General features: G+C 49.0%; 1 protein-coding gene across 1 annotated transcript in view; it reads right to left on the reverse strand.

Annotated features, from left to right (window-relative positions):
- The window catches only part of Dpysl2 (dihydropyrimidinase like 2), a 119599-nt gene that overhangs the window by 61729 nt on the left and 38979 nt on the right, over positions 1–18891 (reverse strand). The gene's annotated exons all lie outside the window — the stretch shown is intronic.

Consider the following 18891-nt stretch of genomic DNA (forward strand, 5'->3'; position numbering starts at 1 on the left):
CAGTGTGCGGCCGGGGGCGGCGGTCGGTGCGTGCGCCCGAGCTGGGTGCGCGCCTTTCGCGCCTTTTCTCTGGGCCTGGGCAGCAGGGATCTGGGCTGGCAGGGGCCCCAGAGGCCTCATCTGCGACGCGGGGACAATGGACGGGCGGTCGTTCGGACGGGGGAGAGGGGGGCGCAACCCCGAGACGAAGGGGCTTCGGGGCAGCTCGCGCGCGCACGCCCGCCGCGCGCCAATCCGCGGAGGCCGCCGCTGCGCCCCGCGTGGGGTGACTGCGCCGAGCCAATGGCTTCGCTGGCGGCTGGCGCGCGACTGCGCCGCGGCCTCCGCCCTGCAGCCGGCGGGGGCGGGGACGGAGCGTCCGCGGGCCGGGAATGTACGGCCTGCAGCGGGAAGCCGGGCCGGGCCAGCAGAGCATCCTCCCGGCCGGCCCGGAGCCGCCCTTTGTACCCGCGGGGTACAGGGACCTGGTGGGGGACACCGGCTGCGGAGGCCCAGAGGCCCCCAATCCTGGGCCCTACTCGAGCTCCTTAGCCACGCCCCCCCGACCCCCGGGCGCGGGGCGCACTTCGCAGGTTGCAGAGCTGTGGGGCGAAGCTGCTGGGGTTCCCACGCCCGAGGAAACGGGCTCTGCGGTCCTAATGACTCCCACACCGCAGGGTCAAGCGGAAGGCGAGGAGATGCGCTGCGAAGAAGCAAGAGCAACAAAAGGAGAGCTAACGTCCCAAAGGAAGGGGAAACAGGCTTGAAGACACCTCCAGATCCAGTTAAAACCACGAAAGGCCTGCCTCCCCCATAGGCGTCTAGTCACCCGTAAACGCCATTCAGGGCCTCTCTGAGGGGCCCTAGCGGTTGAACCTCTGACCTTGCCAGTCAAGCATACTGTAAATTACAGCTCTTCGCAAGGTCCAGTTCGGACCCAGTGGGCCACGCCTTGGGAGGCTCTCCAGCAGGGACCGGGACTAAACCATCTGGACTGGCGTGGCTTCGTGGCCCTGTGCAGGCGATCAAACAATGCAAACAATCCCTACGTAATCCGGGCCATCCGGCTGGCGATGCAGGTGGGGATCTGTTTAATTGGCTCACACCTGCTCAGCGAAGAAGATGAGCCAGATAAATACAGAAGAACTCGGGACTCCTCCGGCCCTGTATCCTGGTGACCGTGCACTTGGCTCCCCTGTCCACTAGGGGAGCTGTGAAATTCATCCTTCCCTCCTGTAAAGTGAAATCCCCGCAGCAAGCTTCGCCTCTGCGAATCCTTTCCACTCAGACTTAGCTGTGGCTGTGGAAAAGAGCACACACTTTTCCCCTCCCCTGTCCGATGTGTGAGAGCGAGGTGGGCTGACCTCCCGGAGTATTTGCCGTCAGCCCTACCGGTTAAAAACGAGTCCTGTAAAACCCAGAAAAAACCACTTGGAAAGACAAAAATGAGTTTCTAATTGATTTAAAACAACGTGGTCCCTAATCATATTGTTTGCTTACATTCTTGTTATTCTTTCCTGATCCTAATTTGTTCCATCTTAATAGATTTTAATATATCTTGTTATTTGCCAATTTCCCAAGGACTATTTCGTTTGGTGATGAAAGTTCCCAAGAGCTTTCAGTCCTCATCTTTGTCAATTTTATCTCTAAAGCCACTGATAGATGGTGCTTAGCCGATAATTGATGTTTCTCCCCATAAATACAAGGTTTAAATTGATTTGTCCGCTCTGTCTGGAGCCTGAGAGTACTTGGCACACAGAAGGCACCAAACAGTTTAATTGACCAAGAAAAATAACTGCATTCTGCATGTCTTACCATAGGTACAGCTCAGTGCAATGCGGAAAAGTAAAAGGGTGTGGGAAGAGAATTGTTCACTTCCTCTACACTGATAGATTTGTTAACATAAATTACGTTTTTCTAAATTCTAAACAAGCAATGAGAATTTCTTGTGAAGTTACAAATGACCTGGGGACCTGATATTCAAACCTGTTCTCCAGCGTGACCTTTCTGAATGTTTAAAACTCCAGGCCAAGCTGGAAACAGCAACACAGAGACACATTCACCGCCCCTCCCCAAGCCCGTCACCCCGAACAGCACCAGGAGAGAGGAGGAAGTGGTAGCTGAGTGAGAGGGTCCTCAAAGCAACAGCAACACAGCCCGTGCTGGGGGTCTGGGTGCCAAGGAGCACGCTGTGGCCAGGCGCCTTCTCGGTCTGACCTCGGCCCCTCTGCAGCCTTGGCTCCCAGCCTGTCCCTGCTCAGCAGAGCCCACAGTCAGCAAACCTCTCACTGCCTGTAAAACATCCCCTTTCCAGTCTCTGCTGTCTCCTTCCCTCCCTCCCTCTCCCAGGACACTTCCTCTCAAACCAGGCTTCCTGTTCCCTGCCTAGGCAGTAGGCCCCCTAAAGCCTCCAGCACTCCTTGCTGTGTCCCCTCTACTGCAATGCACCTCCCATTATAGTGCTTTGTCTATTTCTTTTTTCAGATCAAGACTCCAGAGCGGGTGTGTCCCACCGTGGTAACCAGGCCCTGGAGAGCCAGCACTAATGCAACCTTTAACATTACTATGTGGTTCTTTTAAGGATATTTTTCATCACTCATTGTATGGTGCTCAAGCTTGGGCTGCATAGGCATCACGGCCCACGCCCACAGCACCCAGGAAGCTGAGGTCCCCCTCTTCTGGAAGCCGAGAGCCACACTCCTGCCACTGGCACCCTGCCCAGCCACAGCTGGCAGCCTCCTTCTGGTGCTGGAGGAAGCACTGCTGTCACAGTGACCAGGACCAAGCTTCCTGCACATCACCACCGCTGCAAGTTTTGATGCAAAAGATCCCCACGGCAGACTTCCGATGGGCACTGTCACTTTGCTCTCCCTTCTTGGCAGCTCTGTGCCTCCTCCCCAAAGCCTTGAAACTGCAAGGGTCCTGCGCCCTCCAGGTGTGGTCCCTGGGTGGTGGAAACTGCGGTCCCCTCCCAAAGTGGACCCCAGAGGCAGACACAGCATCTCTAGAAACTTTGTCTCACCACTGATTTCTGAAATCGGTATCTCCTCCGGGCTCCCTTTCTCCTTTTTTTCAGTACTGAGATTTAATCCAGTGCCTCCTACATGCTAGGTAAGTGCTCTACCACGGAGTTTCATCCCAGCCTTTAATTTTATTGAGACAGCATCTTGCTAAGTTGCCTAGCCTGGCCTTGAACTTGTGATCCTGCCTCAGCCTTCCAAGCCGCCAGGATTCTGCACCACATGCTCCCGTCATTCCTTGCGCACACTGTATTCCACCACTCTTCCTGTTACCCTACCTGCGCCCGGCATTGCTCCGCTGTTCCGTGCCTCAGTGAGAATCATTTTCCATCCTTTCAAGGTCTGAGCTCCCACAAAATGAGAAGTCTTTCTCCTCTCTTACCCTTATAAACCAGCAAGACTGGGGGTTTAAAAACGGCCGGATGCGTGGATGGATAGAGGAATGGTAACACCCGATTGAGATTTTTTTTTAATACTAGCATTTTAACACAGGACCTTCACACTGAGCTATACACACAGCCGTTTGCTTGTTTGCTTCTTTGCTTGTTTGTTTGTTTTGAGACAAGGTCTAAACGTCCCAGGCTGCCCTCAAACTTGTGATCCCCCTGCCTCAACCTCCCTGAGAGCTGGGATTCAGGCAAGCGCTGTGTGCCCAGTCCAAATCGGGATGTAGGACGTTTGCCTCACACAGGCTGCTGGGAAATTGGGGTGGGGAGCCGCAGGCCGAAACCCTGGTGCTGCTTTCAGTTCCTCAGCGTCGAGCTGTGTCCCGGCCGGGCCCACCGCGGGCCTTGGTTTCGTCTTCCCCTTGGGGAGGCCGGAGTGAGCATTTCTGCTTCTCAGGTGCCCCGAGCTCTGTGGGGCGCGATGCTGAGAACGCGGCGAGCGGGTGACTCCCCAACCTAAAGTGCTGACCGAAGGACAGAGCCTGGCGCGGCCAAGGAAACAAAGCCACAGCGGCCCGGGCTGCAGTCGGCCGCCAAGGGCCAGGCTCCGCGGCAGCCTGCGGAGAAGACGCAGTGGCCAGGAGCAGGTTCTCTTCTGTGCGAAAACCCAAGGGCACCGACTCGGACGCCTCACTGCGGGTGCCTTCGGGCAACACAGCTGCCGCTCGTGCGTGCGGCCTGCAGGCCCGCGGGACTCTGCCGGGACTCCGAAAGGGTCCTGCGGACGTCCCCCTGCACCAGGACAGGAGGCTCGCCCGCGCCAATCCGCTGGGCAGCGGGGGTCCCCCGCCTTGCCGCGCATCCTCTGTGGCTCCAGATTTTCCTGGGGTCTGAGGCGTCGGCAGCCGGGGCACCTGGTCAGGCCGTCCTACCGCAGTCCGCCCTCTGGTGGCCGATGCGAAATGTAATATGTCCTGGACTCCATCCGGCCGGGACAGGGTTGGGGCCCCACCTCTCCCAGACCTGTCTGACCATCCTAGTGGCGTGGCCCCTGTCCGGCCCCCACCCTCGTCTCCAGTGGGGAGGCCCAGGAACTGTCGCTTGGCCCTGAGCCACAGACCCAGCCCGCCCCACCATTCCCTCTGGAGGAGGAAGCTGGGAAAACTCGAACTAGAAGGAAGGTTTCAGCCCTGCCCAGCACTTCCGCCAGCCCCGAGAGAGCGGCAGTGGCCCCTTTCCCGAGTGGGAACCTTTTATGAAGGAAGACAGACATCGTCATTATCTTTCAACGTGTCTGCCTCCCTTCCAGGAACAGCTGGATGTGGTGAAGTACTGCTCTGGGAGCGGGGAACTAGCATTTGGGGGACACCTGCTGAGACCGGACACAGCTCTGGGCCCTTAACCACATCTTCGTGGATGGCAGTGGGGCTCAGGTACAGTCCTTGCCTAGCAGGCGTGAAACCCTGGGTTGAGTCCTTAGTCCTGCCAAAAGTTCGATAAACGTATCTTTCTTAGTCTTCCCCAGCCCTGCCGGGTAAGTCCTCCTGCCCGTATTCTGTAGGCAGGGAAAGTAAAACACAAGCCCAAGCCCAGCTTGCAAGGAGAGGGGGCAGGATTTGGTCTACAAGACCCTGCCTTGTGCAAGAGACAAGCACAGGGGACCTGTCCTCCTCCCTCCCCTGGCCCTGCCTCACTCCCACCTACACCCTCATCCAGGCTCCGAAATCAATTATCCACCGGACGTGGTGGTGCACACCTGGAATCCCAGGACTCTGGGAGGCTGAAGCAGGAGTATCCAACGTTTCAGCCCAGCATGGGCAACTTATCAGCCTAGCGAGATCCTGTCTGAAAACTTTAAAAGGCTGGGGATGTAGCTCAGTGTGAAGGCCCTGGGCTCAATCCCCAGTAACACACACACACACACACAATTTTCCAACCCTTGGTGGCCCAGGCCCTCTTGTCATGGGGACAAGGACAGATAGAAAGCACAATTTCAACGAGTGATGAATGCCCAATGTGCCGCCTCCTGGCTAAAAGGGCATAATGGGAACTGCCGAGTGGATCCACTTCCTCCTGTGCCACTTCCGCCCTCACCCCACCCGGGACACATGGTCCTCTTCCTGTCCTCGAAGTGGCGCGCTTTTCCCCGTGGTGGCAAGGCTATCTCCTTCTCACCCCTCCATGCCTGCCTCCGGGAAGCCGCAGCCCCTGCGTCCTCCACAGTCCCCTAGCTCAGCCTCAGCTCCCAGTGGCGACAGTTGCATGCGAGTGTTTTCTGTGTGCTTGGTGTTTTCAGTCCGTCTCTGCTCTCCATGCAAAGCCGGTGAGCGGCCCTGTTCTCAGCCCACCCTTGGTAAACAGAAGCTGAGTACACACATGGTGGTGGGTGGGACTCTAAGCACACTGCCCGTTTCCTCCTGCCACCTCCAGCCAAGGTCCCCAAGCCCTTGCTGATGTGTCCCAACCACCCTGATCCTGACTCAGCTCAGGTGGGGGGTTTTTTCTTTACTGTTCTGAGGACTGAACCCAGGGCCCTTGCACTGAGCTACCAAGCCTTTGTTACGTTTCATCTTGACACAGAGTCTCACTAGGGCCACTAAGTCGCCCAGCTGCCAAGGCTGGACTCACACTCGTGATCCTCCTTCCTCAGCCTTCCAGAGTGCTGGGGTTTCAGGCAGGCTCAGCTCAGCCCGGGTGGTTAAAATGCCAGATGTGGAGAATATGCATCGCTGAATAAGGCCCTGTGAGCAGGTTCTCTAGGCCCAGGCAGAGCTGCCCGTTCCTTTCCCACTGAGCCAGCCTTTCCAAGCCTTCAGCTAAATGTTCCGAAGCCCAGCTCTGCCTGGGTGTCTGGGCACAGGAGCTGTGATCGGGTTCCCGTTTCCCAGCCACAGCGCAGGCTGGTGCTCTGCCACCACCACGACAAAGGCACGTTCACATCCCCAGGGCTTCCCAAGTCTGAATCTGCTTCCACTGCAGCAAGGCTGCCAAACGGGGTTTGGGACAACCCGGGGAACTGGGGGTCGCAGGAGCTTGAGTCTCAGCCGTGAACAGTGGAGAGCGGCCCTTCACCCAGAAATACTTGGTAGCTCAGTGGCTCTTGTCCTCTCGAGGCCTCCGTGGGGCAGTTTATTAGTTTAGGCTGTAGATATGGGAAAGATTCCACAAAACTAGCCAAGCTGGTGGTGCACGCCTGTATCCCAGCACTCTGGGAGGCTGAGGAAGGAGGATCGAAAGATCAAGCCCAGCCTAGGCAGCAAGAACCTGTCTCAAAATAAAAAAATAAGAAAGGGCTGGGCTTGCAGTTCAGAGCAAAGGCCCTGGGTTCAATCCCCAGGACTGCCAAAAAAAAAGAAATTTAACAAAATTCTGCATTTTCCCTGTTCAAATTGGTCTTCTTTCTCCCCTTCCTTGCTGCCCACCACTGCTTGTTTTCTTTTCGTTGTTGTTACCGGGGATTGAACTCGGGACCTTGCTCTTGCAAGGCAGGCACTGGAACCACTGAGCAAAATCCCCAGCCCTTCCACTGCTTATTTTCAACGAGTAAAAGTTCCGTCACCATGCTCCCAAGGGACTGGGAGGAGCGCTTGGAGCTCCTCACCGGCCCCTCCTGTGCCACAAGAGTGTGCCCAGAGCGGCCGCCCACTGAGGGCACCCGAGGCTGTCCCAGCTCCGACGGGCTGTGCTCCTCCACCCACGCTGGGTGGCCGGGGCCTGGTCCCTCCCGACTCCTGAGCACACCCAGGACGCCCCGAGCCACAGAGTGGGACCCTCACTAGAACACAAAACAGGGCAGACAATCAGTGGAAAAATAAACAGGTAACTGGTGCTGGGAGCCAACTATCCATCTCATTTGAGGGCCTTTAAACAAAACTCTACCCCAAAGGGCAATGTCAAGCTAATGAAGACCCGGATGGGGCTCAGAGCTCCCCTGTCCCCTAATGAAGTTAGATTAGTCAGAAAGGACCTTAAAGGGAAGGAACCGAGAGGAAGAGCATAATCCTGTGGGCTGGAGACATTGGGTTTCGAGCGAGGGCCTCTTCTCTCCCCCTCCATCCACAGCCACTACCTCACAGCATCACCACATTCCTGGGTAGGTAGATGGATGGACAGATGGATGGACAATGGACTCCCAAATGGATGGTTAGGTGGGGGGATGGGGGGATCAACAGATGATGGATGAGTGGATGGTGGACAGGTGAGTGGGTGGGTGGACGAGGACATGGACACATGGATTGACACTGAATAAACACTTTGGACAAAAGTCCCTGCTATAAAATATGGTCATTCAGAACTTGAGTCTAACACAATTTTCCAAGGCACAAAACTTAGAACCTTCCCTTCAACTTGCTAGGAGGCTCTGGCCCGCCTCCTTACAGTCCCTGCTCCTCATCTTTTGCTCCTTTCCCCTCCTGTCAAGCTTGGCAGTTTGCCTGTGGGCCACAGTTTATAGCTTCACCCCAATCCTATGAACCCCACCACCACCCTGTCAAGCACACTCAGTCCAGTTTCCGGTCAAGTCGAAGGTAGCCAGCTGGCATGTGGTGGCGCATACCTATCATCCTAGCACTGGCAAGGCTGAGGCAGAAGGATCACTATGAGGTCAAGGCCAGCCTGGGCTACAGAGTGAGACCTTGTCTCAAAATAAATTTTAAAAATGTCCAAAGGGGACGTGAGTGTCTCAAAACTCTGTGGTCAGAAATTTAGTATTAGGTATTTTTTCTCTGAGAAGGGATTTGGCATTTTATAGCCAGCAACTAGGCTCTCTCCCCCACATTGCCACTCCCTTCCTGTCTCCTCCAGGGCCCCCTGAGGGAATGGGCCTGGTGATTTTCAGTCTGGGCCTAGGCCCTGCCAAGCGCCATCAGCCAGAAACCTCCTGCCAACATCTCCCTCTAAAGCCCAGCTCCTGCCTATTCCCCTCTTGAGCATGGAAACTCTTACCCCACACCCCAGGTTCCAGGGACCGGGATCTGACACCCATGGGTGGGGCTCCTGAGGAAAGGTGGACACCCACGGAATGCTGGCCACTGCCTACCAGCTAGAGAGGCCTCCTGTTGGCTCCCCATCCCAGGGCTCTGCTGAACCCTGCTCTACACGCTGGGGCTCCCCAGCCCAACCAAAGCCCACCCAGCATGCACAGCAGAGTTGGTGAGAGTCCTTCACTCTCCGTCCTGGTGCAGAACCAGCCTTTGGGGCAGCGCACAGTCCTTCCCGCCGGAAGCCAGAAGATGCAAGAGTTCTGCCTCAGGATGCGACTTTGCTTCTCTTTCACGCCCCTCCCGTCCAGGTGCAGGGGTTTGCAAGGAACTTCCTGCAGTGCGGGAAATGTCCACACAAGTGACCGCTAGCCCCAGGTGGCCACGGGGGCAGGATGTATTTAATTCTCTTCATTGCAGTTAACTGTTAGATAAATGAAACTAGTTTTCACTGAAATAGCTGCTTGTGGCTACAGCTGTGGTGTTGGGCGGCCCAGATCTGTCGGAGGCCTCGACTGCGGGGAGCTCAACCGCTGCAGGAGCAGCTCAGGGGCCGGGCAGCCCAGGGGCACATTGTGTTTGACCCTCAGAGTGATTTCAATGGACTTTTAATTTGTATCCCACATTTAAAAGCAAGGAGACTTTTTGACTATGTGGCAATGTCCCGCAATGGATCCATCCTTTTTGTATTACAACCATACAGTAATAAAAAATTGTAAGAAATACGTTAGGAGACTTTTGATGGAAAGGTCACATTCCCACCTTCTTTTGGCCAATCAGAAGCTCTGGGCAACTCCAGTTTCTGTTCCCCCGTGGCACCAGGCACCCTCTGTGGTCTCTCCACGGGGGCTGGGTTTCAGCTCGCAGCGGTCACTTGCCTGGACCCTTCCCCACACACACACGGTACCTGTCCTCTCCAGGGTCCTCTCCAGACAACCACAGACCTCACCTGGCTTTCTGAGCAGTGCTTTCTCTCGACTGGTGTAAAAGAAGAAAAAGACTTTTAGGAAACTGCTGCTCCCCTCCGAGCACGTTCATGGCAATCGCCTTTACCACTGTGAAGACAGTGAAAAGACTGAGGCCACAAGATGCCTCATAAGCTAAATAACTGGACAGAGAGCAGACAGCCAGAAAGTAACACCCCAGCCTTCAAGTCGGATCTATGCCTGAGTCCTCTGCTGGCCCCTACAGTGTCATTTCTGGACATCCCAGTACCGTCACTTTATAAAGCTCCGCCCCCGGACACTGTCCGCCCTGGCCACTTCTTCTGCGCATGCACTCGGGGACAAGCACCTGCGTGGGTCCCTCTTTCTGCGGCTCTCACAGTACCAGGGGCTGCTAGCTGTCCCCAAAGTCCGTGTTCTCCTCTTCTCCCAGGACACAACTGGACCACATTCCCAGCCTCCTCGGCAGCTATTTGTTACAGCAGCAATATTTTTTGTACCTAACTGCTAGCAGGGTCCTGGTTGAATTTTAGATTTGTACGAAGCACACACGTGCACGCCCTGACTTCCCTTCACCTTCTTGACCTTGGTGACCTTGGCCTGCCCTTTTCTCGAACCCCTCACTCTTGAAGCTACTGGGCTTCATCCATCACCACAGCATTGAGACCAGCTGAGTCACCTTCTTCATTCCCAGCTGGATCTCCTTGATGGATGTTCTCCAGTGCTGCACAAGCTCTGCAGCAGCATCCTTCCGTCACTCTTGGCCTGCAGCCGGCCCTGGAGCAACCCAAATCCCACCGTGCCTTCACCAGGACCGCTGAGAGTGGCTAGCAAGATCTCACCCTGCCGCCACGATCAGGACAGAATCTCAGAAGAGCCTCCCACCAGCCTGCTGCTGCTCGCCCTCCAGGTGCTCACCCGCTCACAACTGTCAGCGGGAACCATGCCCCTCACCATCCTTCCTGGGCTACTCAGCCTTCCCTCAGGGACCACAGTCGGGCTTTCGAGGAAGTGTCCATCAAGGAATAAAGGGCAGCAGAGCTAGTCCCGAGACACTCTCACTCCCACCCCTTCTTCCCTGCAGTCTCACAGGACGACAGCCTACTTATTCCAGAGGCCGTGCTCTCTCCTAGCCGCCCTCAGGCTCTGAGCCTCTCCCTCCCTGAGCCTGGAGTCATGCTCCAGCCGTCCTCATCTGCCGGGCCCTGGACTCCCACGGTACCAGCTACTTCCCCTCCACTGCCCTCTTCCCATCCACACGCAGCCCTCTTCCCTCAACTTCCACCCCATTCGCTTCTCAACTCACTACAAGTGGCTCCCTCTCTTCAGTCCGTCCACTGCTCCAGCAAAGAACCCCAAACTGGTCACCCGAAGGACGCCCTACTGACTTTATCAACGTGACCTCCCTGTGACACCCAACGTTGGTGCCTCTACCTCTTCTTCCAGTAGCTCATTTTTTAAAAATCTCCACAGCATATTACCAAATGAAAAATTCAAGTTACAGAATACTTTATGTATTATCATCGCCAGCTGGAGAGCCAATATTGGTACATTATTATAAACTGCTCACATTAGACTCACTCTTTTTTTTTTTTTGCTTCTGTTTTTGTTTTGAGATGAGGTCTCACTATGTAGTCCAGGCTGCCCTCGAACTCATGACCCTTGTACCTCAGCCTCCCGAGTGCCGGGATGACAGGTGTGTACCACCACGTCCTGCTGATAGCTCATTTTGTTATCACTTACTACTATTCCATCATGTAGATATGCCGTGGTTGGTCCGTGCCCCTGCTAAAGCACATGTTGGTAGCTTTCAAGTTTGTCCAATTAAGAACAATGCTGTTGGGGCCGGGGATTTAGCTCAGTGGTTTCACCGCCTGCTGCACAAGCACAAGGACCTGAGTTCAATCCCTGGTACCAAAAAAAAAAAAAACAGAACAATGCTGCTATAAAAATCTGAGTACAGGGCCAGGGATTTAGCTCAGTGGTTTCTCTGCTTGCTGTGCAAGTGAAAGGACCTGAGTTCGATCCCCGGTACCAAAAAAAAAAATCTGAGTGCAGATTAATTTTCATCTCGGCACAGAGCATGACTCCTGAATCACATGGTGCGAGTATGTTCAGTTTCATAAGAAACTGCCAAGCTGAAAGCTTTTGCACTCTCATCAGAAAATAAATGAGAGTCCCTATTGCTCCACAGCATAAGCCACACTTGTCCCTTCTTTGTGCCTCCTTGGCACCCTCATCAAAGGTCAGCAGACCACAGATTGTGGATTTTGGCCACTCTGTTGTGTTCTTTGGTCCGTGTGTCTCTTTATGCCGGGACCACCCTGTTCTTATTACTGTAGCCTTAGAATACTCAGTATTTTGTAATCAAGAAGTGTGTCACCTCCAGTTTTGTCCTTCTTGCTCTAAATTGCTTTGTCTAGCACTGGGTGTAGTGGCTCATGCCTGTGATCCCAGCACTTGGGAGGCTGAGACAAGAGGATCACTGTGAGTTCCAGGCCAGACTGGGACATATAGTGAGTTTGAGGATAGCCTGAACCACAGAGCAAGACCCTGTCTCAAAAAAAAAATTGCTTTGTCCAGTCAAGGTCTTTGGCAGTGCCTTATAAATTTTAAAACTGTTTTCTATTTCTGTGAATAATGTGAATGGGATTGGCTACAGACTGCATCGAATCCATGTATCAGTTTAGGTAGGATGGATATTTAAACAATATTCATTCTTTTATACATGAACAGAGACTGTCTCTCCATTTATGTGTATTCTTTCATTTTCTTCATCAGTGTTTTATAATCTTCAATATACAAATCTTTCACTTCCGTGGTTAAATTTATACTCACATGTTTTATTGTTTTGTAGCTGTGATAAATGAGACTGTTTTTCTTAATTTTCTTTGTGGATATTTTATTGTTTGTGCATAGAAACAAAATTGTCTTTTCTAAGTTGATTTTATATCCCACAACATTTTTTAGTTTTAATAGATTCTTGTTGAGTCTTTAGGATATTATATGTACATGATCATGTAGTCTATGAACATAGTTTTGCTTTTCTCCTTTCAATCTTTCAATCTAATTGCTAATTTTGCTGGGACTTTCAAAAGAAACAGTGACATGAACGTCCTTGCTTTGTACCAGATTTGACAGGGAAGCTTTCAGTTTTCCTCCATTGATTATGGTGCTCACTGTGGATTTTTCATACATGGTCGTTATTGTGCTAAGGCCCTTATATATACTGCTTGAAACTTCTAACTTAAATGGGCGCTGGGCTTTGTGAAATGCTTTTTCATTTCACCTATTCAAATGGTCATTTGCTTTTGGCTTTTATTCTGTTTATATGGTTGTAACACATTGATTTGCATTTGCTGAGACATCCTTGCAGCTCTTGGACAAATCCTATTGTGTCAAAGAGTATTATCCTTTTTAATGTGCTGTTGAATTGGATTTGCTAGTATTTTATGTCTATGTCCATCAAGGATATTGGCCTGTGGGTTTTTTGTTTTTTTTAATCAAGATGAAGCTGGCCTCATGAGTTTGGAAGGGTTCGTTCCTCTTCTAGTTTTTGGAAGAGTGTTAGAAGGATTGGTGTTAAGTCTTCTTTGAATATTTGGCAGAATTCACTCATGAATTTTAGTATATGAGCGGCTGAAGTGAGCACTAGAATTCACTCATGAAATCATCAGGCCCTGGACCTTTCTTTGTTGGGAGGTTTTTTATTACTGATACAATCTTCTGGTTTGTTATTAGTCTTCCAATGCTTTCTATTTCTTCCTGATTTCGTTTTGGTAGGTTGCATGTTTCTAGGAATGTATACATTTCTTCTAGGTCCTCCAACATGTTGGCATGTAACTGTTCATATAATATATTCTGTGTGACCCTTTTTACATCTGATACGTCCACTGTTAACACCTCTTTCACTTCTGATTTTATTTGAGTCTTCTCTCTTTTTATTAATCTAGCTAAGGGTCTACCCATTTTGTCTGCCTTCTTAAAAAATACTCTTGGTCTTGTCGATTTTTCTTTTTCTTTTTTTCTTTTGTTGTTCTCTATTTGATTTATTTCTACTCTAATCTTCACTATTTCCTTCCTTCTGCTAACTTTGAGCTTATCTTGTTCTTTTTCTAATCCCATGAGTAATAAAATTGTTGTTTATTTGAGATCTTTTTTCTTTTCAAATATAGACATTCATTGTTATAAACTTCTCTTTTATAACTGCCTTTGCTATAGCCATTAGGTTTTGGTATATTGTGCTTTCATTTTTGTTTGTTTTAAAATACTTTTCAAATTCCCTTTTGATTTCTTCCTTGACCCAGTGCGTGATCAAAAGTGTGTTATTTAGTTTCTATGTGTTATTATTGACTTCTAATTCCATCCCATTATGGTTGAAAAGGTATCTGGAATGGTTTTGAACATCTTAAATTAGTTAAGACTCACTTTGCGATCGAAGATCTGATGTATCCTGGAGAATCTTTCACGTGCCCTTGAGAGGAGGGTGTGCTCCTCTGCTGCTGGGTGGAAAGTTACGCATATGTCATGTAAGTCCACTTTACAGTGTTCAAGTTAGCTGTCATGGACTTTCTGTCTGGATAGTCCATCCCTTGCCACAGGTGAGGTACTTACCAGTGACAATAACTAAGTTCCCCACCACTAATGTATTGCTGTCAGCTTGTGATGTCAGGCCTGCCAATATTTGCTTTACAATTTTAGATGCTCTGATGTTGACCAAGTATACATTACAATTGATGGGTTGACATTTTATAGAATGACCTTGTCTCTAGAGACAACTTTACAGTTAACATCTATTTTGTCTAAGTAGAGCCACTTCTGCTGTTGGTTACTATTTTCATGAAATACCCTTTTCCATCTCTTCACTATCAGTCCATGTGTGTATTCAATCCGAAAGTATGTCTCTTGTAGACAAAATTTTTTTTTCTTTTTTCTTTTTGGTACCAGGGATCAAACTTGGAACCTTGCACTTGCAAGGCAGGCAGCAGAACCACTGAGCTAAATCCTCGGCCCCCAAAGTATGTCTCTTATAGAGAGCACATCACCAAGCCTGGTTTTATTACCCATCAGCCACTCTATGTCTTTTGATTGATGAGTTTAATCCACTTTCATTTAAAGAAATTACTGAAAGGGGCCGGGGATTTAGCTCAGTGGTGCCGCCGCCTTCCTCACAAGCTCAAGGTCCTGAGTTCAATCCCTGGTACCAAAAAAAGAAACCAGCTACAGAAATCACTGACAAAAGAAGACCAAGTATTTTTGCTTTGTTAAATTTTTTTCTATTTGTCTTGCAATTGCTTTATTCCTGTTTTCCTCTCTTATTTTGTTTGATGATTTTTGATATTGATTTTCTTTGTGTTTTTTTCATTCTTTGGTGAAACCACTACATGTATTTGTTCATTTTGCTTGGCTTTGCTATATTTCTGGTGATGGAGATTAAACACAAGGTCTCCTACATGCTAGAAAAGTACTCTATCACTGAGCTACACTCCTAGCTCTCTATTACCTGGCCTTTGTCTGTTGTTACCTTGATACTTGTGTAAAATACCTTGAAGTAATAACTTTCGATTTTAAGTTATAACAACTTCAGCTGTATACATACTAATCTTTCAGTCACCTACATGCTTTGTGTTCTTGCAGACAGAGATTGCTTCTTTATATTATGTACTCATTAACAAAACTTTATCTAAATTTCATATTGGGAGTAAAAGAAATTCACACACTCCCAATATAATGTTAGATTAATCGATATACTTTTACCCCTGAGACTCACATTTGTGTTGCTATCCAGCACATTTCTTTATTTCTATGAAATGAAAACTTCAGAAAGCACTTCCCTAAAGCAGGCCTAATGGTGACAAACTTCTTCACTGTTTGTTTTGCTTTTCACTTTTCAGCTTCCCCAGTTGTAAAGCTGTATTACAGATGAACTCCCTCAGAGAGCACAGCTTTTAGCTCTCCATCATTTTTTTTGTTTTTGTTTTTTGTTTTTTTGAGTCAGGGTCTCCCTTTGTAGTTCAGGCTGGCCCTGAACTCACTATGCAGCCCAGGCAGGCCTCAAACTTGCAGTGATCCTCCTGCCTCAGCCTCCCAAGTGCTGGGATTACAGGCATGCACCACCACACCCGGCTCCCCTTCATTTCTAATGGATAACTTTGTCTGGTGTACTATTCTCAGTTGGTAGGGTTTTTTTTACCTTCCAGAACTTTGAATGTAATATCCACTCTGTTCTGACCTGGTGTGTTTCCGCTGCAAAAAATCAAGACACTGAAAGTATTATGGAGACTCCCTTGTATGTGTCGAGTCACTTTTCCCTTGCTGCTTTCAAAATTCTCTATTTGTCCTTGACTTTTGACAATTTGGTTAAACAATGGCCTGGGTTAGATTTCTCTGGACTTGTTCTATTTGCACATCATTAAGCTTCCAGAAGTCCATTTCCCTCTCACAATTTTGAAATTTTTCAGTCATTATTTCTGCAAGTTTTCTGCTTCTATTTCTCTTTCATCTTCTGAGACTCCTATAGTGCGCACACTGATTCCCTTGGTGGTGTCCAATAAATCCCATAAGTTTTCTCATTTTTTTTCTTTCTTTTTTCTTTTTCTCCTCTGACTGGACGATTTCAGACTATCTGTCTTTGAGTTCACAGATTGTTTCTCGTGTTTGGTCAAGTCAGTGGTTGGAGGGCTTGGTTACATTTTTTTCATTCCATTCATTATACTCTTTAGCTCCAAAATGTGTTTGGGTTTTACTGCTTTTTTAGTGATTTCTATCTCTTCACTGAACTTCTTGTTTTGTCCTTTTATTGTCTTCCTGATCTCAGCTGTCTAAATTACATTCTCTTATAGCTCATTCATCCTCCCTAAAACAACTATTTGGAATTCTTTTGCAGGCAACATATAGGTCTCCTTTACTTTGGGATCAATTACTGGAAAAATGGTATGTTCCTTTGGTGTTATCAGATTTCCTTGATTTTTCTTTGCTTTTTTTTTTCTTTTTTGATACCGGGGATCAAACTTGGGACCTTGCACTTGCCCGGCAGGTGGCAGAACCACTGACCCAGCCCAGTTTTTCATATTTCTTATCATTGATGTCTGTGCATTGGAAAAATCAGTCTTTATGGACTGGCTTTGATGGGAAATACCTTAATCTACAGTGGAGAGGAGGCCATCTGTGTGGGGTGTGGTAGCTCCTACCCCAACGTTTCATGGTGGCAGCAATGGCTGTGAGGAGGGGATAGTGATGTATTGTGTGAGTTTCATCTGATAGGACAGCAAGACAGAGGCCAAGACCAAAGATGTCCATAGTAATGGTGAGAAATATCGGGGTCCTCATGATCTCTTTTCTGTCCACACAAGGAAGTCATGGTCAAGGAAATCCCTCTTGGCACTAGGTTGGGTTAACAGGTACAATTGCTGTACTGGGAATGCCCATGTCCAAGACACAAGGCTATGAAGCTAGAGTCTACATCATACATGTGGCTGCAAAGGGAAATGGAAGCTCTGACCCTCGAGGGAGGCCCAAAGGGGAGGACACAGAAGTGGATTTCTCTCTGCTGAAGTGCAGTAGAGCTCTTTCCTCAGGAGAGGCACAGCACCGTGGACTCCAGCTCCATCAGCTGGGCTCAGTGGCAGCAAAGATGGTAGGAGTCCTCAGAGGCAACTGTTGTAGGTGTCTCCATGGTGATAAGGGCTGCTAGGGTACTCTTTTTTCTCCTTTATCTAATGCCAGAAGGGTTGCACCAATGAGCTCCCTCTTGGTGCACATGGGCATTGAGCTCTGCTGGCTGGGGGAGGGGATGGCATGGATTTAAACACTTGCTGAGCCCTTCTCTGTAGTCATCCTTAGTGTTTGTGCTCTACCAGATTTCTGTAGTTCTCCATCACACACACACACACACACACACTCTAGTATTAGAGATCAAACCCAGAACCTCACACATGCAAGACAACTGTGCTATCATTAAACTATTACCCCAGCCCTTTTTTATTTTGAGATGGGGTCTCACTAAGTTTCCAGACTGGCCTTGAACTTGTAATCCTTCTGTCTCAACCTCCCAAGTGGCTGAGATTATAGCTGTGCACCACTACACCTGGCTTCTGTATAGTTCCTTATTGTATATCAGAACTCTCCTGGAGCCAGTTTTATCCATATGCAGTTGTTTGTTCATTTTTTGTTATTTTTGTGTTGGGGTAATGAGCATCCTGGTTTGCCATTTTCCTGCTGTCTCTCTGCCCCAGCGTTATGGCTTGTGTCTAGATGTCCTCCCAAAGCCTCATGCGGCCATAGGTGGGCCTTTTTCAGAGGTGGCTGGATCTGGAGTATTTGACTGATTCATGATGCAATGCAAGGATTAAGGGTGGTAGGATTAAGGGTGGTAGGATTAAAGACTGATTACTAAATCACTCCACTGATTGCTTTGGTACCACCCTAATCCCCGTAGCCTGGATACAATATAAAGGACTGAAAGAGGCTTGTCTGGTCTCTTGCTTGCTTTGCTACCTTCTCCCCACCATGGACTGTTTCTCCTCTGCAATTTCTGTGTGCCATGCCACCCTGCCTAGGAGCCAGGCAACTATGGACTGAAACCTCTACAAACTATGAGCCAAATAAACCTTTCTTTCTTCAGCTTTGAGTGTCTTGTATTTTCTCTCAGCAATGAGTGAAAAGTAACTAAGACACCTGGTAAGGATCTTTTGGTTTTGGGGGGTTTTTTGTGGTTTTTTTGGTACCGGGGATTGAACTTGGGTCCTTGCGCTTGTGCAGCAGGCGGTGAAACCACTGAGCTAAATCCCTGGCCCTCTTTTTGTTATTTTCACAGATCAAAGTTATGTTCTGTGGGCCAGGGATTTAGCTCAGTGGTTCCACCACCTTCCTCACAAGCAGGACCCAAGTTTGATCCCCGATACCAAAAAAAAAAAAAGTTACATTCTGTAATAGAACAAATGAGCATCATATACCTTGTGATATATTCCATGAGAAGATGCAGGATCACCTTAGTGATAATCTTTTAAACATATATAAATCATGCAAGAACAGCAGATACATCCAAATGGAGAGATGGTCTATAAAATAAGTGACCAGTCATCTTCATTAAGTGCCAGAGTTTTGCAAATGAAGGAAAAATTAATTTTTCCAGATTGAAGGATACCAAAAAGATGTGACAACTAAATGCAAATCCTCTTGTGGATATCACACCCATTTAAGGACATTATTGGACAACCAGAGAAACTTGAATGGAGACACGATCAGAAGGTAGCACTATATCAATGTTAATTTTCTGATTTTGATGGTTTTACTTTTAGTAATGAAGGACATTGTTCTTGTGATTTAGGAAATACACCTTAAAGAGTTACGAGATAATGGAGAATCATATCTACAACTTACCCTCATACAATTCAAAGAAAACACATAGGTGTGTGGTGGTGGAGGAGAGAAAAGAACAATAAAATAGATGTAGTAAATGCCATCGGTTAGGGAAAATGGATGAAAAATACACAGAAATTCGGTACCATTTCTGTAACTTTTCTATAAATTTTAAATAAGTTTTAAATGTATAGTTTTTAAAGCTTAAAGGGCACAAATCAAT

Source organism: Heterocephalus glaber, unplaced genomic scaffold (genome assembly GCF_053883595.1).
Source record: "Heterocephalus glaber isolate CG9 unplaced genomic scaffold, H.glaber_assembly_v1.0 deba00001460, whole genome shotgun sequence".
Lineage (NCBI taxonomy): Eukaryota > Metazoa > Chordata > Mammalia > Rodentia > Bathyergidae > Heterocephalus > Heterocephalus glaber.